We start from the raw sequence: 24,470 nt of genomic DNA on the forward strand, positions 1-24,470 counted from the left end.
GGATGAGAAGGAGCAGGTTGAACACTTGAGGTTTGCTTTGCGAAGGTTGAGAGAAAAGAAGCTGTATGCGAAGTTTTCCAAGAGTAAATTTTGATTTTCACAAGAAATGTTATTGGGTCAATCCCATTCATCTTGCGCCTTCCATAAGGACTTGCACCTTGTTTAAGGTAACACTTTTTTTAAGGTAATAATTTGAATCAGGTAAATCCCATTCATCTTGCGCCTTCCATAAGGACTTACACCTTTTTTAAGGTAACACATTTTTTAAGGTAATAATTTGAATCGGGTCAATCCCATTCATTTTGCGCCTTCCATAAGGACTTGCACCTTTTTTAAGGTAATAATTTGAATCAGGTCAATCCCATTCATCTTGCGCCTTCCATAAGGACTTGCACCTTTTTTAAAAGGTAATAATTTGAATCGGGTTCATCCCGGTCAACTTGCACCTTCCATAAGGACTTGCGCTTTTTTATCTTCCTTGCTATCGCGCACGATGTAAACAATGTCCGGGATAGGGGGCTTATGATACGGAAGATTTCTACCCGACCGGGTCTGACCCGGATGGGGCTCCACATGCTAGTTAATCGGGAAAGATGCCGATCATCCATGACCAAAAGCGTAACATACGCCACATATATAGCAATCATCCTTGACATAGAAGGTCAACTCAGCAGCTGATTGAATGGGACCAACGACAAGGAAGCATGATCCTAGGAGAAACAATAGCCCTTGTCGGGCTAACTTATCAAATACGTATAAGGTAAGTTAATCATTATAAGATAGGGGACGCATCTCCTTGGTAAGCAATCCAATACACTCTTGAGTATAATCTTGTGTAGCTTTTGCACGAGCCCTTACTCTGTTCATTATCTGACTTTGCCATCGGAGGCGGCTGCCCGGCACACAAGCTGGCCCGCATCTAACCTTTCTTGCAGGACTCATCGTCCCGGATACGAGAGGAGGCTCATTCGGATCCAGAAGCATAATTGATCCGCATCAATCTGTATTTTAAAGACAAAGTGGGGTACTAGTGTTTCAAGGCTTATCTTTTAAGATGCAAAAGCAATTTATTATTTTTAATATAATCATAACGTCCATCATATATTAAGACAACCCAAATGCCTCTTAACTTCAATATTATTTTCAAAGTCCAACCACATATTCTCTACCTCACTTTTTATGACCTCACTACCTACCATAAGTCATCCCATCTAAATTGCGAGGCCTACGTTCGATAAAATGGCATACACAACCGTCATCATAAGTGACATCAAGCCAATCACCAACAAAGCAAAGGCAAACACCCATCAAAGATAATCTCATTCAAGTTTGTCATATTACCAAAAATTTGTAGGAACACATCCATGAAATGCATTTATACAATACAAATCATAGAAACAAGAGGGTTTCCAAAATTATTTGGTAGTTTGAACATAAATTGAGAGAGCTTGGCTTGTAAGTTGAAAATGCTGGTATTTAGCATAGTGGTGATATCTTTTTTTGTTGGGAGTAGGATTAAGGTTTCTTAATTAAAATAAGATTCCTCTTTAAAACTCATATTTTGATTATGTTTTTATATATTGGTCTTCTATTTAGATTGATTTCCTAATAAGTAAGGATTAACTTTTTGCTTGTTTGTGTATTTTTTTCCTACTCAAAGTGAAATTTACTCATATCGTAATTATAAATGTGCAATAAAGTCCTACGAATGAAATACATCTTATGAGCAATAATTTTTGTAAATTACAAATTGGTATCAAAGCTATATTGATAAAGGTGATTGTGGCATGTATTGCAGTTTGAAAAACCTTGGAACATTATTGTGATTTGTGACAGATCTACACTTGGTAATCATGATAGAAGCACCGTTAATTGTTACATTCACCCACACAATGACATAATTCTAATTTGATTCCGCAAGCGTCATTATATTACCATAAGCCATTGGGATAGCTCGAGGAGTACTAGTTGAAAATTGTGCATATTCTCCGGCAATAAATTTGAACAGTTAAGTAATATTTTGTTTTTTGTAATACGTTTATTTTAAAAGGGGAGGGGAAAAATGAACCATGTAAAAAGGCTGAGTAAGGAGGAAAATTAAAAAATATGAAACAAAAAAGAAAGAGAATTTGTTTTGAAAAAAATGGATAAAGAATTTGAAAGTTTGGTCAATCAATTGATTATTGGTTCTAACATTAGTTTGAGGAAGATGTTGGTCGCGTTTATTCTTTATTTTATTTCATTTTATTTATTTTTATGCAGGTTTATATCTTATAGTTTGGATTGATTCATTTGTTAGTTGAAGTATTTTCATTTTAAAATTATTATAAATTTTTTTAATTGACATTATTTTCTTTGTCATTTTTCTTATTTATATATATTTTACATTTCTAATTTTTTGGCTAGCACATTATGTCCGTTGACTAAGTCTCCTTAATTAATTAATTAATTAATTAATTAATTTATTTATTTATTTCACTATAAGTTTACTTCGTTGTCAATAGAAGTTATTTCTTTCTAAGTTTGCATCGACTTTAATTTATGTTGTTTGAAATTTATCCTAAATACATTGATGTTGTTTTCATTTAATTTCAGTTTTGTGATTTTTACTACTCCGTCGTTCTTTTCTTATATTTACCAAAATTTCATTGAAAATTCTAATAAATTACATGTTCTCATTACTTCTTTCAGTTGGCCAATTTGTTGATTTTGGCAACTAGTTATCAAAATAGTTATAGAATAAAAGATTTAAAATATCTGACATATTTCATTTGACTCAACTATGGTATGAATTGTGAATATTTCATTTGGACCCCCTTAGGTTTGGTTCATGTCATTTTTAGTCCAAAAAAATAGACACTTTGCATCTGCCTCCCCTGAAGTATTCAATAAGATAAATTAAGGACAATTTGTGACTTTTATGACCAAAATACCCTCACATCTATTCTACCGTAAGATTTGCATATTTTCTTCAAAATTAAATCCAACGGTGAAAATAAAAAAAGTGGGGTGTTAGATTTTAGACACATGGATCATTCCAATCGAATGAACATAGATTCATCTGAAAAAAATACACATTTCTAAATTCCCAAATCTTTCTCATCTCCTTCTATCGTCTCCATCTCCGGTCGCCGCCATCTCTACTTCTTTCCATTCCTCCCTCCGAGCATCACTTATAAACATTGTCCTAAGTTCGATGAAGAGCGAAATAAAAAAAAGCACCGAAATCGACTAGTTGAATGCCTCTGAGGCTGCTGTACTGGCTTTGACACAGGCACATGCTCGGGGACTTTTCTAGCTAAATGCTTCTGTTGAGGTTGATGTTGCTGTTGTGGTCGAGCCTGACCGCCGTTGCTGTTGCCATTACCATTGCTATAGCTCTTGGGCATGGCGTTCCTGATCTTCAACATGTCAAGGGTTTCGACATACTTTTGTACTCTCCTCACCTGGAAACCATAGAAATGGAAAGAGAGTAAGGCCTTAATTGGGTTTCCAAAGGAAATCATTCCAGTGAGTCATATAATCAAACACATTTCAAAAAAATGCACGTTGATATCCCACTAATCTGATTTTCATTTTCTGACTCGCCCGTTTGCTTCTTTGGTCTTCCTTCATAATACTTTAATAATCAAGTATTTCAGAAAAATGAGAATACTATAATTAACTCAATGGAGAGAAATTCCAGGAAACACTGATTTGAACAGACTCTCATTGGTGCTCTACAGATCTTTGCAAGGAATTCGTATCATTCAAGTGGCAGTTGGGGTTGGTAGGAGTCCAAGGAACGGAACTTCGCCGGATTTCGGGGTTTCGCTGGCTGGCGAAACCAACGAAACCCTGAAATCTCGGCGAAAGTTCGGCCAGATTGTGTAGAGTTTCGGATGGATTCCGCCGGATGGATTTCGCCGGAAAAATGAAGAAACTGGGGCACCGAGCTTTCGCATATGATTCCTGATTTCGCCAGAAAAATAATAAACCAAACAGCTTGTTCCGCTAATCTTCAGTTGCTTCTCAGAACTTCAAAGAAAATTTGTTCCTGTCTTCTCACCGTCTGTCGGATCTGAGGTAGTTCTCTTCTATTACTGTATCTAAAGTATAAGGATCAGATGTGGAGGCTTTAGAGGAAGATGAAAGAGAGAGAAGAAGAAGAAGAATGACAAACGAAACACTAAATAAGGAAGGACTGAGGAATGGGAGAATAGAGAACAGGAAGGTATTATTCATTAACTCTCTCTCCTTATCTCAGGTGTTGATGATGATGTGAGAGAGAAAGAGAGAGAAAGCTGAATTGCAGGAAAGGTTTTTGGGCGGGAAAGAAGGGAGGTAGAAAATGAGAAAAGAGAGAGAGATGCCTGCGTGATGGCAACGTCCACCACCACCCGCCATTGACAGAGCTTTTATTTCTGAACTTGGACTTCTCCCCCGGTCTCTGCGGGTTTCTTTGATCAAATACACACAGTGTTACGGGCGCTTCTTTTCTTATCTTCTCCCACAGAAGAATCCCAAACGGCCAACGTCAAAAGATTTAACGGCACACGAAGGTTGCTATTTCGCCGGAGAATCGGCGAATTTCCGGCGAAAGGTTGTAATTTCGATTTCGGTGCTTTTTTTTATTTCGCTCTTCATCGAACTTAGGACAATGTTTATAAGTGATGCTCGGAGGGAGGAATGGAAAGAAGTAGAGATGGCGGCGACCGGAGATGGAGACGATAGAAGGAGATGAGAAGAGATTTGGGAATTTAGAAACGTGCATTTTTTTCAAATGGATTTATGTTCATTCGATTGGAATGATCCACATGTCTAAAATCTAACATCCCACTTTTTTTATTTTTACCGTTGGATTTAATTATGAAGAAAATATGTAAATCTTATGGTAGAATAGATGTGAGGGTATTTTGGTCATAAAACTCACAAATTGTCCTTAATTTATCTTATTGAATACCTCAGGGGAGGCAGATGCAAAGTGTCCATTTTTTTGGACTAAAAATGACATGAACCAAACCTCAAGGGGTCCAGATGAAAATTACCCATGAATTAATTAGTAAGTTGTCATTATCATACTTAGATGGACCATGGACCATACCACTTAGGGATATTATTTATCACGGTTTTGGGATATTGGAAATATATAAAGTTTTATATGTTGATTCATTTGAGATTTGATCATCATTTTGCCCACATGTAAAACTACACATTAGGAAGAGATTGAAGATGTATAAAATTCGATGCATACTTCAATAAATAATGTATACAATTGTTTGGTTCAATAAAATTTATCTGCATCATATAAACTCAATAGTGAGTCAAATCATTCTTGAAACGCCTTTTTTAGACATGTGCATAATTTTATCTATATTGCCCTTTAAAACTTGGCCCTTACCTTAGACTATTCTATTTTGGAAATATAACATTGCGGCATATCTCATGTTTGACTTGCGCATCACCTAATTTCTATTACCTTTGGAGATTTGCCCCACTGTATTGGAAAATCTTCTCTTCGGAGACGTAACATTACTACAAAGTTGAATTTCGATTTCTTCTTCTATATATTAATATTTGTTATCACCTAAAATACCCATAAAAACGTGTAGAACTTGGTTTTTTAGATATTTGAAGATTCTACTTTTTTGCTTTGCATTCTTCCTTGGACACCTAAAGTTGCAACATAAATGAGGACAAAGCAAGTGAAAATCGACAAACACTTTATCAAATAAAACTTAGAAAGTAGGCATAATCTACATGCAATTAGCAAAGTTTAAAGATCAAGTTCCAAATGTTTACTTAGACATATGTTTTATACTATCTTGACTAAGTTGGGCATATGTAATATTTATGCCTCAACTTGAGGGGGAGAGTTGGGTGTAAGAACGACATTTCTTAATTGAAATAAGACACCAATTTAAAAGACATATTTTAATTAAACATGTGAAATTAATAAAAAATAAAATAAGCTATTTCTTATCAACAAACACAGTGAAATAGATGGGAGACAGGTAAATAGACAGAGTGAATCAGGTGCAATATCTAGATTGCGTATCGCCTTCACCCTTCAGTCCTTCACCACATCAATCATGCTACACTCCATCGCATAAGGAGAACAAACATCTTTTCACCCGCCCCACCACCACAAAATTAAATATCAAATATCAACCCCAATATTCCCCCATGATGCAGCAACGACACAGTATCGTCAGTTCATTGCCCTACCGGATTCTAATCGACAACCTAAGGACCTTGAATCCTTCACTCTTCAATTGAGCTAAGGCTAATCAGAATAAAGGAGAAGTGCAGCCATGATTAAATGCAGAGAGAGAACTTCTTAAGCATGTTGAATTTTAACATCATCATCATTTCATCTACCAAAAAGACTAAATGTCCGCTGAAGTCACTAGGGCCATTGAAGTTTAGTGCATAATTGACGAATTAAAAGGCCAAAATTACCCACAAATCATGTCTTTGAGGCCTTTGCCGTTCTCGATAACTTCAAATCCAAAATGAAACCAACTGCAATCAACAGGAGGGTGTATTTAAATTTGGAAACAAAGAAAAATGAACAATGAAGGTAGGTACATTCATTCTTGTCTTAATTGGGTTATATGGTACCATCACCCAAGTTCGGGAAAGAGAGGAGGGATATGGGTAAGGGGAAGGGAAGGGAAGTAACCTTTCACAAGAAAATCATGTTGAAAATATGCCAGAAAGAACCTAACCAACACTCAACCAATATTCTATACCCTTCTTTTCAATCGTTATTTAATTTTTGATGATTAGTGTCCTCCATTGCAAATGTAGTAAGATCGGTTGTGAATAGAATAACCAAAACTGCTTGAAATCAAATCACTGACAAGGGAATTATTCAGAGTCCGGGATAGTTGAGCGAGTCCGCCAAGTTTAGGGCCCAAGCCAGTTACAGGCCTACTCAAATTAGAATCAGCCCATACCCCCATACTTGAATTCAGAGTTTTCCAAACCTCGACAATGATATACCAATAAGCGCACTAGAGCAAGAACATTACCATACAACCATTTACGTGTTTTTGGTTTTTGACCAAAAATCATTTACGTGTTGCTGCGTCGAATTGTTCCACACAAACCACACCCTTTTGGAAAATATAAATAATCCTCCGCCCACAACAAACAAATCCAACCCAACCACCACGTCATGATTAAAATGTATCATTCCATAATTAAATTGGTAAGCTTATTTGATCCAACACCATTATCTACCAGCAAATATACTCGACAATCTGAAAGAAAAAGGAAAAAAAGAAGAGCGCAACTTACCGAGAGGGAATGCACTAGTCAACCAATGCTCCAAAATAAACTGTAGGATTGAAATTCCAAGTCTGTCAAACCTGCAGGCAGAAAATGATTTCATCCACATAACTTGGAAGATAGTTAAGTGTCAGTGGTTCATTCTACCCCATAATGTTTCCTATATCAAACAATGTCTCATACAACAGTGTTTATGTATCTACCTCTAATACTTCCATGTCTACCTCCGATGCCCTAATCGCCAGAGGTGAAGGTAGCAGACCCACTTCTTTAGTGTCCAGCTAACAAAATTAAGATCTTCCCTATGGTAACCCAAACCAAACATCCTAACAACCCCTTCAACGGTTACCTAATTTCTATTACCTTTGGAGATTTGCCCATTTGTCTTGACAAATTTTCTCTATGGAGACCTAACATTACTACATAGTTGAATTTCTATTTTTTTTCTTCTATACCTTAGTATTTGTTATCACCTAAAATACCCCTCAAACATGTGTAGTACTTGATTTTTTAAATATTTGAAGATTCTACTTTTCTGCTATGCATTTTTCCTTGGACACCTAAAGTTGCAATATAAATGAGGGGCAAATCAAGTGAAAATCAACAAACATTTTATCAAATAAAAGTTGGAAAGTAGGCATAATCTACATGCTATTAACAAAGTCTAAATATCAAGTTGCAAATGTTTACTTAGACATATTTTTTTATACTATCTTGACTAAGTTGGGCATATGTCATATTTATGCCTCAACTTGAGGGGGAGGGAGGGATGGGTGTAAGAATGAAGTTTATTAATTGGAATTGGAATAAGACACCTCTTTAAAGCTCCTATTTTAATTATTTTTCTATTTTGGTTTCATATTTGGTGTTAGATTGGTTTCCAACAAATTTATGATTAAGTTTTCTACTTGTTTTTGTATTTCTTTTCATACTCATAGTAGGATTTTCTCAGATTGTAACTATAAATACCCAATTGGGACATATGAATGAAATATATATTATGAGTAAAAACTTATTTAAATTATAACATTCTTATCAAACCTAGTTGGGTATTAGAACCAAGAGAGGATGGGCTAATTTCATTCATAGAGAACCTTTCGAAGCTTCCATCGTTCTGGTCTGAACCCCTTAGAGAGAATGGTGAACTAGAGGAAGAATGAAAAGAGAATTAAACTAAAATGGTGTAGAAGGATCAGAATAAACCCTAGAATGCCTACGACGAAGATTTTTACCACAAGAGCAATCTAACCTTAATAAATGTTGGATCCTACCCCTACCTTCTCATCCATACTATGCTCCTAAGCCCTTTCTTCTTTTTGAGTTAAATGATTAAGAATTGTTGTGCATAAACTCATCAAGTATGGCAGTCTGATCCAAGCAGTTGTCGACCCGAGTAGTATCGAACTAGGGGGTTAGACTAAAAGTCACCAAAGACTACCACGTGTATACTTCACAAATGCCATATAACTTGAGCCCTTGTGGTTGAGCGAGGGTCCACAAGATTGGTAATCGAGGGTATGGACAAAGTTGATCGACAATATCTCTTGTGGCAAGCCTCCAACTAGATTCCAAAAATCACACTTCGCCTATAAGAAAACTCCCTTGTTTGTACCTAATAACGAAATAATAACGAGACATTTCCATTTCCATCTTTTTTGGGAGGCACAAACCACTGTTTGCTCTACCTGACAACGCAATAAGCTGTCTCGTCTAACATAAGCTATCATGCTTGTTGTTAGCCTCCGATGGGCCCGAATAAAGCCTCCATTCTCATGACGTAGCATCGCAAGAAGGAAATCTTCACCGCTTTTGGATGATCCAACGGTCATAAAGAGCCAGGTTTCTCAATAAATACCCCACCTACCACATTTAATGGTAACGCTCATTTAATCTTAGAACTCTCTTTAAGCTTTTTCATCTCGAGTTGATTTTAAAGCCATACTCTAGGCTAATATTGTTTTCAAATATGACTTAACTTTTAAAGGCAATTGCTTGACCACTAGAATGTAGAGAACAAATTTTTGAGACGTTGGCTAGCTTTGGAGACTTGGAGAAGAAGACTTGGAGCTTGTGAATAAGTTTTTCTTCATATTCTTTTAATGTTCTCTGACTCTTTTTTGTATGTTTAATTTTTAGAATGAACTAATTTAATTTGTCTAGAGATCAAATGTAGCTTAACTATGAATTTCCACTATTGAATTCATCAATATAATTATGAATATTATTTTCATTGATTGAGTATTTACTTATGTTTTTAATGCTTTTGATTATTTGGCTACTAATCAACTAATTCGTTAATTATAATGAATTGATAGAAGATTTACGTGTTTAATTCATTGGAGTAAACGTCATGAATTACTTGTAGGGTGTAAACGTATTTACATGTTTGTGTAGTTGTTACATGAGAATCCATAGAATTGAATGATCCATTAGTTGATTTAATCCGCATAGAGATATAGTGGATTAGCAATTAAGATAATTTCTATTAGTACTTCAGAGAGACTAGTAGAAAGGGAGGGAATCTCGATTATCAATCAGAAAAAATATATTTTAGATTATAAAGTTGGATCAAATAGTGGGAAGGATTAGTTATGGTGAAATCTGACCCCTAGGCTTTTAGTTATTAACCGATCACAAATTTAAATTCAAATTTGCAATTTAGCCTAGGATAATTGTATTTCTTATTATTTGTTCGAACAAAACTCCTATAATTAGTTTGGTACTCATTGCATGTCCTCAAAGAAATGATTCTTTTATTATTATATTAATTGTCACGACAATGTACACTAGCTTTATTTTTATTTTTTTGCACTTATTGTCTTTTTTGTCAATAGTGAATGAAAGATTCAGACAACTAAATTTAGTTGTAATTCATAGAAGGAGTTAGATTTCGGCACAACAAGCATCCATAAGGATGTACATTTTTTTCTTTGTGGGCAAAAATCGAATTGTGGATCCATTCCACTACAAAAATAAAGGCTGATTGGCAGCTTTCAATTTGAATACCGGTTCTGTTAATGTCAAACTGAAATAGTAAAACTATGTAGAATATAAAATAAGATAAAAATTGGTTCAAAATTTTTCTAATTTCAAATTTTCTTGAAATAAAAGAGCCACACATCTAGGGGTGAAACTCACAGCAGTGGGAGGTACAACTAATGGGATTTTTGTTTGTGAAACATGACACGTGTCCATGAATACATTTAACCATATAATTGAATTTCACTTATTTTTATATTTATAAAGTTTAGAAGATTGCCATGATTTATCCTTGAGACTTTTTAAATGTACAAAAATAACATTTTTCTACCAATTGAATAGAATACCTATTGTGGTGTTTCAAGTTTGGAAGTTCTTTTCAGAGTTGGAGTTAATGGTTTTCTTTGAAAAATATCAGGTAAATATTTAGATTTGTGAGAGGAGATCTAGAGAATTTTCGAAACTCAAAAATCGGTGGTATAAGGCGCAGTGGGCTCAGCAACAGTGACAATGGTGAGAAGATATCAGATATGTGGCAGGAAAACGACCAACAATGAGAAACCTGTGTAGAGTTTAGTTTTAGAGTAACAAAGTTTTCACTAGGTAGAGTTATAATTTTCCTTCAAGAAATCTCAGGGAAAAATCCTAAGGATCAAGGATGCAATTGTTTAAGGTTTTTTTCTAGATATGGAGAAATAGAAAACAAAACCCTAAACCTACTTCCAATGGCAATTGAGATTTTTTCTATTTCACCTAATAGCCATTGTTAGGTTTAGGGCTTTTTTGAATGGGAGAAATAAGGGTAAATTTAAGAAATCCAAAGGGTAGATTATTGTAATATTTGAAAAGTAAATAAATTTTAACTGTTGGATTTTTTAACAACACGTGTCGCACTGTCCTGCCTACACGGAGGATATCCGCACAACTGTGAACAAAAATCCCAACTCATGATTGACGCTCAAGGCGGTGGTGACTGGGTACCGACGATGGAGCTGGGGAGAGAGGATTTGTGTGGAATGAATGAAGGAGGGGGCTGGATTACTTCTTTCATTTTTTTTTGGGGTTCAAAGTGTACTTGGCTGGATTAGATTTATGGTAGATTAAGGCTCTTTATTGGTATCTATTATCATCCTCAATTATGATAATAGATACCAATTATGTCTAGCATATTATTATCATCCTCAATTATGGGAATTTTTTATTATTTTAAAATGTCTAGCATCTATTATCACTTATGTTTTTATTTAAAATAATACCCCCCCCCCCCCCCCAAATCATGGATTATGGGTGAGAATTTCATTATCCTCATTTATGTGCTGGTTTACTTGAAAATTTGAAGTTAAGATAAGGGCAAAATGGTTAATACACATTCTTTTATGAAAACCATAATTTTCCCCTCTTTTATCACTTCTCACCCTCAAACCTTAAGATAAGAACGAATGCTCTAGGAGGACTTCTCACCTCTGCAAGAGATTCGTCATTCTCATGATGGATCATAAACTATAAGTTTTTCCAAGTGCCCTTCTTGGGAAGAACATGTAGGAAATTTCATGTTGGTCGGCAATCATATTCTAAATCAAATATTCAGAATCAATACACAAATCATTTCGTACTCAACCATCTTATTTTATTCCATATTTAATATAAACATATAAAATATTTGATTGACTTATAATTAAATAATTAGTGTTTAACCACATTGTATGGAATTTGTTTGAGTTTAAATAAATGTGTTTAGCTTAAATCTCTTATTTTTCTTTTACAATCATTAGATTTGATTCTATACATGTGGGGAAAATCATGATTGCTCATTATAAGCTGCAGCCATTACAACAAATAAAAATCCGGTGAACAATGGTTGTTTGTCTTTGGCATCTACTGTTCACATTGTGGCGTAAATGGCACCAATTCCTATTCCGACGAAAATATCGAGGAAATAAAAAATTCGAGTTTGTCAATCTCCAGTTTGGCATGGATATGATCTTCTAGATGGATTAAGGCCACTTCAGCTGTAATGCCTTTTATTTTATGCAACTTTCTTATAATTAATTAACTGTTAATCTTTAATTATAAGTTTTTTTTTAACAATTTTAATTATAAATTTCTAACAATTTTCATTTTAATATATCAAACTTATTTTTTATTCTCTAATTTATTTTCAACAAAAGTTACCAAAGAATTTTTCATTATTGATCAATAATGAATTCTTCCATTTATTTATTTTAAATAGGCATAATAAAGAATGAGAATTGATAAAAAAAAACTTAAAAACATTTTTAACTTCGTTTATTGACCAAAGCAAAAGTGTCCCGCTCAAATCGTCAGCAAGTTAATACGGTGTTTAAATTTAGGGGATTAATTTGTGAAGTCTGCGTTCGGAAGTGGTTTAAGGGGCTGTCGTCCGAGTTTGCAACAGTGAAGAGAAGAGGGTGTTAGACATTTTTCATGGGACTTGCATATAAAATTTTTCTTATTTAAAAAAAATAATAATAATAAAAAAAAAAACACCGCGCTGTGGTTAAGGGTGTCAATTGCGTATTGAAACCGTTAAATGTACTAAACCGCAACGTCTAAAACCGCACCTACCGTACCATTCAAAATTCGATACGATACGTATCGAAACCAAATTTTTTCGGTACGGTTCCGATTTTAGGTACTCATACCGTTGGTATATACCGAAACCGTACCGAATTGGTACCGTACCAAATTAAGAGATATAAATTGTAATTTTACAATTAAAACACTTTACCTTTACCCTATCCCTAATTCTTTATTTTAGTTTTTTTGTTTCATCATTCACTCATTTTTTTAGGTTTACTTGTTTTGTCTTTATTAATTAAGTTTACTTTCAAATTCTATTGATTGTTTGATCACAGTTTCATCAGGATCTTAATGAACTAATAACAACAGTGGCATAAGTTCATTTGTACTAAAATTGTACCACACTAGATACCGTGGTTAAACTGTTTTTCGTACCGATTTAATACCGAAACGTATTGAAATCACACAGTACTGTTTAAATTTGGTACGGTACGGTTCTGGTTTTCAATATTCAAAGTTGATACTGTACCAAAACCATACACTGTGGTCATACCTGAATGCATAATTGCGGCAGGAGACTAGGTATTTCATCCACAAATATCAGATGTACCCAAAAACCGAAAAAAAGGAAAAAATGAAAGAGAGAAAGAAGAAAGAGGCCACAAATATCAATGTCATTTTCACATGAAGATAATGAATGGATGAGAGATGAGAAATCTTATGGCCTGAAATTGGAACACGTTTCCTAGGTAGAAAACAAAAACTGGGTACCTAATTCAGAATCCACGATTTTCTTTTTGTCATTTAATACATTTGGACAGTGGAGAAATAAACAACCAATAAAATAACAGCGAGAGAACATCAAGATCACCACCCGTGCAACATATGATTTGCTGAAAAGCTTCTTACGTAGGACGGGTCAAAATCAAGTTAACGGCTCTTCTTATGTTGATCTCTGCCTCTCCAATATAGGAGATCTAAGTCCGAAAATAGGATCATCAAATTCTTTTTTTCTTTTGAACAAGGTACTAGTGTACACGATTGTGGTTTTCCAATGTGTACGATAACCTAGCAATAATAACATTTCTTACCTCACAGAATTATCCTTTTTGAAAAGTCCCTACCCTTGAAATGGATATTCTTCAATTTGCCTATACTTTCGTAGAATGTCACTATCATCATATCCTACTGCCGATGTTACGTCAAAATTGTTCCTAAATCATAAGATCGGTTCTTCTATGTTAATTCCTCTCCCCTATTCTTGTCCTGGGTTTTGTTGTATGATAATCTTAAATGTAAAATACTCTGAGGCTTTGATATTAATACATAAACTCATTTTTTGACAAAAAGTAAAGGAAAAAAAAACCTTCGAGTGTTGACAATTATTATTTTTTGGTAGCAATTCTACTTTATTTAAATTGAACTTCTAAAAATTTTCATTCAAAGTTGTATATTGAATTAGGTAACACATGAAGGATATAAGTGGTAGGTACACAAAAACCATTGGATTCTTCCTGCATGCGTCAAAATTATTCGGGCATTGCTGCCTTCTAGCAATGTATGCTTATTAAGTGAAAAATCAGGACCACCGATAATCGACTTGACTCTTTTTTCTTTTGAAATAAATGCGCTTTATACATGGTAAAATTGAGAATGAGGCTATTACATATGCCGCCGGGAAGGGTTGAACCCATAACAGCCTCTTTATTGAGAGGTAAGATTCTCAACCACTCTACTAACCTTCCATTACCAACTGACTTGACTCTTTAAGTAAACAGGAATTGTCAACCCAATTATGTTCAGATATCACGTCATACTAATAGAGAACTATCAGAAAATTGTTGAAGTGTCTCTTCAGGTAATTTGAGGGAAAAATATACGACCCATATATATCTACACTGTACGAGACATCAGTTTTGCATATGAATATGACTAGTACTTAATTTCTTATCAACTAAAACTAACTAATGTTCTAAATTTAAGTTTAGAATGGGTATGTAGAAGGTTACCAACAAAAAGAACGCGTATGTAGAACGATATCAATACTTAAATCTCCAATACTCTGTTCTAAATTACATTTTGCTTCCTTAAACTTCATGTAACTACAGAAAATTCCTACAAAGAAAGGTACAGATCAATAGACAGAGTGAGTTAGGTGCGATATCCTGATTGCGTATCACCTTCACCCTTCAATCCTTCACCATGCTAAACCCCCTCGCATAATAAAAGCAAACACCATTTCACCTGCCCCACCACCACAAAAGTAAATATCAAGTATCAACCCCAATATTCAACCATGATGCAGCAACGACACATTATCGTCAGTTCATCGGCCTGCCGGATTCGAACCGACAACTTAAGGACCTTGAATCCTTCACTCTTCCAGTTGAGTTAAGGCCGATCGGAATAAAGGATAAGTGTAGCCATGATTAAATGCGGAGAGAACTTCTTGAGCATGTTGAGTTTTAACTTTATCATCATTTCCTCAACCAAAAAGACTAAACGTCCTCTGAAGTCACTACAGCCATTGAAGTGTAGTGCATAATTGACGAATTAAAAGGCCAGAATTACCCACAAATCTTGTCTTTAGGCCTTTGCCGTTCTCGATAACTTCAAATCCAAAATGAAACCAACTGCAATCAACAGGAGGTTGTATTTAAATTTGGAAACAAAGAGAAAAGGAGCAATGAAGGTAGGTACAGGGAAAGAGAGGAGGGATTAGGGGTAAGGGGAATGGAAGTAACCTTTCACAAGAAAATCATGTTGAAAATATGCCAGAAATATAATCTAACCAACACTCGACCAGTATTCTATATTCTTCTTTTCAATCGTTATTTAATTTTTGTTGATTAGTGTCCTTCCATGCAAATGTAGTAAGATCGGCTGTGAATAGAATAACCAAAATTGCTTGAAATCAAATCATCAACGAGTGAATTGTGCGGAGTCTGGGATAGTTTAATTGAAACCAATTTAGGTTAACCTTACTTATTTGTTGAGCGTGTACATCAAGTTTAGGGCCCAAGCCGGTTACAGGCCTACTCAAATTAAAATCAGCCCATACCCCCATACTTGAATTCAGAGTTTTCCAAACCTCGACAATGATATACCAGTAAGCCCACCAAAGCAAGAACATTACTGTACAACCATTTACGTGTTGTTGCGTCGAACTGTCCCACCCCACAAACCACATCCTTTTGGAAAATATAAATAATCCCACTCTTCGCAACAAACAAATCCAACCCAACCACCACGTCATGATTAAAATGTATCATTTCAGAATTAAATTGGTAAAGATTATTTGATCCAACACCATTATCAGCTAGCAAAGATAGTCGACAGTCTGAAAGAAAAAGCCAGAAAAGAAGAACGCAACTTACCGAGAGGGTATGAACGCACTAGTCAACCAACGCTCCAAAATAAACTGCGGGATTGAAATTCCAAGTCTATCAAACCTGCAAGCAAAAAATGATTTCATCCGCATAACTTGGAAGATAGTTAAGTGTCAGTAGTTCATTCTATTGCATAATGTTTCCAATATCAAACAATGTCTCATGCAATTGCGTTTATGCACCTACCTCTGATACTTCCATGTCTAACTCCGACGCCCTAATCGCCAGAGGTGAAGGTAGCAGATCCATTTCTTCAGTGTCCAGCTAACAAAATTAAGATCTTCCCTGTGATAACCCAAACCAAACATCCTAACAACCCCTTCAACGGTTACCTAAAGAGGAAAGGAAAAAATATTAAGCCAGCACTTGCACTAAAATTACTGAACATACCAGGTATTGGCTGAATGGAATGCATCCCGCAAATACAAATTAGTTTATTTCATTTTACCCTTGTATGCGTTTTTCATATGGATTTCTGGTCATCAATCACCAAGTGTTTGAAAGAGTCACTTGAGTTGAATGGCATTTGGGACAGCATTTCCCAAAGCTAACGCAATTGTATAGTAGATAATCCCTGGGTGTCTGATAACAGTCTGAAGTGTCCATATAGTTAAGTACGGGTTTCCAGATAATTGAACAGACAGTGCTGTGATCCTCAATTAAAAAAGCAAACGAGATTATAAAAAGGATACGTGACCTGCAATCATATAATTTGTAATTGAAACAACTAAAAGGAGTTTGCCCCCACAAACAGATCATGATCCTGCAATTCACGTTGGATTTTTATTGAAAACTAAGGACTTAAAATTTTGCTCGAGCATTTGCTTCCAGGTTTGAGACTTAAAAGTAACATATTGCAGATCAATAGCATTTGTTCCAAGAGTTGGCTGGAAACATGTCAAAAGTGTTAAAAATGAGAGGTTTTTTGCATTGCTTTAATAAGTGGATAGATAATAGAAGGAAAGATAGGCAGGAGTTGGGTGAGAGAGAGGAAGAAAGCCAAATAAATGGTATCAGGAATCTCAAATATCCCTTCATTGCTTCACAATAACTCAAAGATGTATGCATTGTACTAATACAGAGACTACAATTCCTACAGCTCCAAGCGTGGAATGAGAAATTGGTAAAGCCAATTTACAGTTTTAAGTGGAGAAACTCATCTGCAAATGAGAGCATCTACATGAAAGAACTCGAATGATAACTTGGCCCGCCCTCGAATGGCAAAGATAATTCTTTACACGAAAACGAACAAGCACCAAATCCACCGCTGTTTTTGACGCATGACAGCATGTAATGGAGTCTAATCTGAAACACGGAAGAGATCACACCAATCACCTTTGCAAACCCAAAAGCGTGAGTTTTTTTTTTTCAGTCTTCTATGTGCGAAGTTGGATGTCAAATTTTATGAGCTCAAACAGTAGCGTACAACAGACAAGCCAGCAACCAAGATATATTATAACAGAATATACAAAGTCTCTAGCGTCTACTTTAGCCAATCCCTAACTCAGAGCCTTAAAAACCAATTACCAAAATAAGTTAGCAAACGTGGGGTACAGGAGTAACAAGTGAATTCAATTTGACATTAAAAAACAAAACTGACGTGGACACAACTTCAGGTGAAGCTCAAATTAGTTGAGGTTTTAGCCAAGGATTGAATTAAATCCACTGAGCCTACGTATCTTGGTTCAATTTCTGACTCTGAATTAAAGGGGATATATTCCTTTCTGGCGTGATCCAGCTTCTTAGTGATGTGTTAGTTTCGTTCAATTAAGACTATCAACACTTAGCTTTAATTATACTAACTTTTTCTTGTGACAAACTAGTATATTGCCAGAGCAAAAAAGAAAGAAAATGAGAGAGGGACAACACCCCCGGGGGGGGGGGGCGCAGGGGAGAAAGCAACGCTAAGAATCTAGACCATAGGTAACAAAAATGTGGGGCAAAGACAGAAGTCCAGAGGAAACCTCAAAACAGATTGCTAACTAAATAAAATTCATGGTCATGGAATTAGAGTTCCATCTATTGAGATTGTATTCCCAAAAAGTGGGCGAAATAGCTATACGCCAGCTTACATGTGTAGTCACTAGTTACAGATGGAGTTACCAAAAGAGAAGAAAATTGTTACCCATCTTTCAGCACTATCGCAACAAAAAAAACAGCTACAATATGCTTGGACAAGGCAGGGGATGAGGAAAAGCTGTGTAGAATATGACCGGTAATTATTATTCACAAAAAAAAAATCTATAATTACTTACATGCAAGGGGCTAAACATAGGACAAAAGTTGAAGATAAAGGGAGTTATGTTGACAGGATGAAGAGCTTAAAAAGAGCCAGCGTGCACTACCATGGACCAATCCACATCCATCGGGAACCCAGACCAAGCACTGGGTCCAATTATGGGTCTTTGAATGGTAGATGTTTTTGATTTTCTATTTAATTTCTAATATAATCATGTTACGTGATCTTTAATTAGGATGGGAAAAGTAGGGGCAGTTTCAGAAGTTTCAAATATTCAATAGTCTGAAGCATCATTTCGTCTTTGTTATAGTTTGTTCCAAATAATACCATTCCCCTACGAATCATCCCCCCCCCCTCTTTTAGTCAAAGATTTGAAGCAATAATAATTGCCTGTGGGTTAGGTAGCACTCTCCAATCTGCCCTCACCCCCCCCCCCACTTTTTTAATTCTGGTAATTTTCTATTTTCTCCAGTAATTTTAATTCTTCTCAGGTTTCCCCCTAAAACTATTTCTACGCATCTTAATTGGAGAACTGCCCTCCATCAATTTGGTATCAGGATTATCTAACCCTTGAATAGTCCAATTCTTATTATTGTTGCAGTGCATATGTGAGGGGTTAGATTCTCTTAAAAGCATCATCATTAAATTGCATAGAAAATGGTTGAAAGCACAAACACGTATCATTACTCTATAACAGAAACTTGTGCACCTTGTGTCCTTCTATAGGTGCCTTTTATTCAACCCCCACAGGTTAGTTGACATCATTTGTTCTAGGCCGACAGTGTACACGCCAGTGATGCAGCCTCAACCAGTCACATAGGCAACAGAAGACAAGACCATAATGGATCAGGTAATGACAGAATCCAATGCAATGAAAGCCAATCTGCATCACAAATAAGCCCATCACTGCCCATGGATAAAGACCTTTCGGCATCAGATATTACAAACACTAAAGGATCAATACGATACACAAAATTGTAACCACTCACCCTGCCCAGCCACATAGTCGTAAAATTTGCTTCATTTAGTAAGTCGAGATATTTATTAAAAACTTGAGAAAACTCATATACAAACAAATGCAATTAACTTAATTAGAAGCAATAAGTGATGTAGCACCAAACTGAAAGGGATCAACCAGGGGGAGTTAACCAGGATGTTGTATGAACCAACAGTTCAAGTAAGCCAAAACTAGGTCTGGGCCCACCTGAGAGTTAAGATTAAGAGTTAAGTTAAATCATGGTAGAATATACGTTGTAAGTTATGAATATGTATGGTTGTCAGTTGTCACATCAAGAGTTATAAAGGCTTCCCAATAGAAACATGAATGGAAGGTAATTTTTAGGCAATCAGTATGAAGGATAGGCAAGGAACATGGATTGAGTCTTCCTCAGGGTTAGGAGAAGATCCAATGAAAATAAACAGATTGATACAGTTAGATTTGGCGGGGCAGAATTCTTGCAACAATCACCTTTTACATGAACTTCCAGATGCCAGTAGCCATATTCTAGTAGCAGCTACAAACCTGAACATTTAACTAGAATAGAAGTGGATCTGTGGATGTTGAAGTTTTAATTGAATCCTATGCTTCAGAGACAATAGATTCTACAGACAATATATGGGGGGCTGTGGGTTCATGATGGATTCTGATAGTGAATCGGAAAAGTTATGAAGCTAGGGTTCCCACAAAAACACACACACACACACACACACAAAAAAAAAGAAAAAGAAAAAAGAAGGTAGGGTCTGGGATTAGAAGAAGAAACTTCGGGATAGGTATCAAAGCTTACATGTAAAATGAAGGAGTTATGGCTAGACAGCAGGGATCCTCAAAATAAATGTGTGCAATTGAGTTTCTGTATGAGCAACATGTGCACGCTCAACTTAATGAAGACAAAACCTAAAAGAACTTCCCAGGCTACACAGTGTCAACAAGTCAACTGGTACAACCAATCAAAATTGGGTTACTTCCCCATGGGACCAACATAGAGTTGATAAATCTAGGTGTTGGGACTCCTTCCATAGATCAACCTAGGAATGCAAATCTCCTATGTGCCCAGAACATTAGGGGTTGTAACGTTCCTCTTTCTAGTTTCTTGTGTTTTCTTTTGGAACGGAAACCACCCATATCACGTATGTGTAACCAGTCTGTTTCCTTTTTGAAACAAACCAGCACTTTGGCAGTTTTGAGCCCACCTCGAGAAACACCACATCAAACCCCTCCCCCCCCCCCCCCAAAAAAAAAAAAAAAGAACAGAGAAAATGCATAGAAGCAGGAAAAACTGTTTGTTACCTAAAAACAGGGTTAAGGAACAGAAACATTACCATTCAACCCCTTAGAAATGAAGTTAATACGAACTTAGGTTTATTTAAGTAGTTCAATTTCTGTTCTACTGATTCCAGCAGGTTCAGTAAGAAGTTGGTACAACCCCCTTTTATTCTTTTTCTTTTTTCAAATCTGCCAAAAGTCAGCAAAAGTGGGGTGGGAGTGGTGCGACAGAGAGAAGGGTGGGAATAAGGGAGCTGCAGCCAACACCTCAAGAACCCTAAAAATGGAAACCCAGCAAATAAAACGAAAATTTTTTACGGGATGCCTATGCGTTTTCAATAAAGCTCTGAGCAACTCTTAGGAGGGAAATGGGTTGATAGGGAAGTTGTGGGAACTCGTAGGAAAAATATGGGTTGCTCTGATTTAGATTGCAATTGGAGGGAAAGACTAGGAAACAAAATTGGGATCCTATGGGATGATAGGGGAAAGTTAGGAAATTAACAAAATATAAGAAGGGTGGGATGGGAAAAGAGCAGGTTTCTTCGTGAATTCCTATATGAAGCTTTTGTATGTGTCTCTAGGTATTCCTTTCATCATTTGCCCAAGAGGAACAGTTCTTCTAATTCTACAAATTTTTCTAGAATGTTCTTTTCTTGACCATCATTGGAAGGGAAATGGAAAGGATAGCGAGGAAAGGGGGTAGGTTTCTTGCAATTTTCATTCTCTCATACTTCTTTTAGTCCCCCCCCCCTTTTCCCTTTCTTCTTGTATTTACTTTTATTTCCGTTTTGTTACTTTTTTTCTGCTGTTTCAGTACTGCCACAAGGACCAGAAAATTATTAAAAAAAGAAAAGAAAAGAAAGGGACGCACGGGGTAATGCAATAATGAAAGAGGGAAGGTGATTGGTTTCTTGCTGCTGCAAAAAAAGAAGACAAGGGGGACGGACTCTAGGGATTGTGCAAGCAGGGGGAGGGGAAACGGGAGGCTGCGAAGGGGTTGGGAGGACATAGGGACCCGCTGCACTTACTTGGGCGCCATTGTGATTGCTCGTAGATGCTGAAGCCTCGACGAAGAAAGCCCGAATGTTGAAGGAGATGCTGATCTTGAATAAGACCTCTCAATTACTCAACCGTAGCCTCCTCAACAAGTCCAAGCTCCTCTTTAACTAAGACTCACTATTATTCAATGGTCAGACTCAAAGATTACGATGAAAGACTAGGCTAATTATAGCCACTGAAAGACACAGACTTATGATTTACTAGAGAATCCTCTATAATATTAGGATCTCCCTTACAATTAATCCCAGACATACAATTAAAAGACATTAACTTAAACAAAACAACTAGTGGAAATCCTCTTGAAAAATAGATTCCCTAAAACACTAGAACTCAATTTAAGGAAAAGGAACTTTTCTTAAAATAAAAGACTTGTAAAAGTCCTCCTTTAAAAAAAACTCAAGGACTCAAGAACTCAACTCACAAATCAAACCATGACTTCTAAACCAAACGAGTCTCTGAAAATTAAGAATATAAATAAGAAAATTAATTCCAGCAGATAATTACGGCTAAAATTGACCAAATTAACCCTCTTGAGGGTTCAGCCAGCCCAAGGTGCACCACTTTTGTGAGGCCTTGGGGCCCAAACCAGGGTTCAGCCAGGGAGTGACCCCTGGCCTATTCACATCACGCTGGATTACATCAAATTGGCCAATTACAAGGAAAACCTATTGGATCAAACAATATATATAACCCAAAGTCAGGGCTTACTTCCACTGAAATAAGCTCTGTAACAGTGAGAAACTACATCATGTGCGTAAAAAATATTAGCAGCAGGGTTGACTCGAATCTGACAATGATCAAATTTTGAATCCCTAGGTTCTCTCACTACTAAACTTGAAGGCCCTTCCACTTTGCATCCAGATTCTATTGGATTACATTGAAAGTCTGTCGGCCCAAATTTCATCCTAGAAAATATCCAATGGGTAAATATATTATCAACCATAATCTAACTCAACGCTCTATTTATCTGCTAACCTGACGTACTAACATCACCGAATTAAGGGCTTACAATGAAGCTGCATAACAATAATAACTGCAAAAATGAGAAGCCGAAGGCATATAAAACCCAACCATGGGCCAAAAAGAACGTCTTCCAAGACAAATTTGACCTACATAGACCATCTTAACTATATCAGGTGACAAAGGGCACCTTTACCAAAAGATGCATAAAGTGAGAAACACTTAGCCTCACTCCCCTGGGACGTCTGCACACATTGCAATACCATTACCGAGGGACAATTTTTCTGTAAATCCTTCAGCATGGATCCTTTTTGGGAACACATGCACAAATAAAGCCTCCAAATTGAATATTGAATATAGTTTACTGTAAAAAAGTCTGCTGGGACAAAAAAGGAGTCTTTAAGTTTCTTGGACATATGACTGTTGATCTAATGATTTCCCCCACCAACTTCTCCCTTCTTAAGTTGCCAGAAACATGCTAGAGGAAACATCAATAAGATGAAGCTAACGTAAGTTACGTAACAGTAATGTTATCCGGAATGATTTGATTGGGGAGTCAAGATACCTACGAGAGATGAAATCCAGAACAACTTCGGTTCATATGATGTCTCACTGACGACAGTCACAATTTCTGCCACACACGAAGCAAGAACGAAGCTTTCCAATTGCAAGCATGGATGCTAGCCAACTTCCAAGTGCAGTCTGCCCCAGGACAGTAGCGAGCTACAGAAAAGACAGCTTGCATGAAAATGAGAAATTATGGTAACCCACATTAATGGAAAGAATTCAATATCCATAAAAGAATGCCAGAACATCTATTCCAGGACCAGAAAAATCCATTCAAGGTATGTAAACTACACACAAATATCCTTGTAACAAATGAAGTTTTTAACATTACATTTGATAACAACTCAGCAGATTACACCAATATTTCAGTTTAAACCTGGGATTCAAAGACAAGTAACGACTTTCCTACCTCTTTGGAGCTTGTCCAGGTAGTTCTCTTAACACCTTAATACAGCACAGGGATCTGTGCACCATGTGCAACCCTATTGCATGAGTCTGCAACATAAAGCAAAATTTCTTCCAAAAATCAGGCACAAATTTAATCACCAGCACCACCCACCAAGACAAATGGAAATCAAGGGGAGTAGCAATGACCAACAGATGCACCCAGTAAGCAGGCTGAGTCAGATAAACAGACATCATAACCATAAATTGTCTGAAAAACAAGAGATATAAGAGAAATTATAGATCAGTTAATTATAGAATAAATATTGTGCATTACTCCAATACCCTTAAATCTTCTTACAACTAGTCTGAATACTACAGTGTACATCAACAACCCCCGAATTCAAACCCCCCCCCCCCCCCAAAAAAAAAAAAAAAAAAAAAAAAAAAAGAAAAAGAAAAAGAAAAAGAAAGATAAAAAAAATCCTTTACACATCTTGGTTGATACAGGTGCAGTAGGGGGGGGGGGAAGAAGTCGTGCACCCACCAAAACAGACAAGAAGAAATTGCATCATCAAGGGAGTGTACTTACCAACTACAATAAAACAGACTAACCTTATTTTGGCATCTGATTAATCAGAATAAAACATAACTAGCGAATTTGATGGGCCTCAAATATGGGTACAAAGTAGGAAACGGGATCAATTTCATTATTACAGCTTGACTCTATTTCCATCATTATATCACCTTCCAGCCAGTTTAGGTTACCAAGTAGTCAAGGAATGAACTAGGCCTTTCCTTTTCCCTTTTA

At 36.2% G+C, this 24,470-nt stretch overlaps 1 protein-coding gene across 1 annotated transcript in view; it reads right to left on the reverse strand.

The window, feature by feature from the left end:
* Positions 1–14,783: 14,783 nt before the first annotated feature.
* Positions 14,784–24,470, reverse strand: part of SDG25 (SET domain protein 25) — a 40,414-nt gene continuing 30,727 nt past the window's right edge. Inside the window, 4 exon segments of the mRNA XM_089151123.1 lie at positions 14,784–17,489; positions 19,133–19,306; positions 23,274–23,431; positions 23,685–23,770. The gene's annotated coding sequence lies outside the window, so the exon portion shown is untranslated.

The sequence above is a fragment of the Hakea prostrata genome, chromosome 4 (assembly GCF_041222555.1).
Source record: "Hakea prostrata isolate BN-2017 chromosome 4, UWA_Hpros_2, whole genome shotgun sequence".
In the NCBI taxonomy this organism is placed as follows: domain Eukaryota; kingdom Viridiplantae; phylum Streptophyta; class Magnoliopsida; order Proteales; family Proteaceae; genus Hakea; species Hakea prostrata.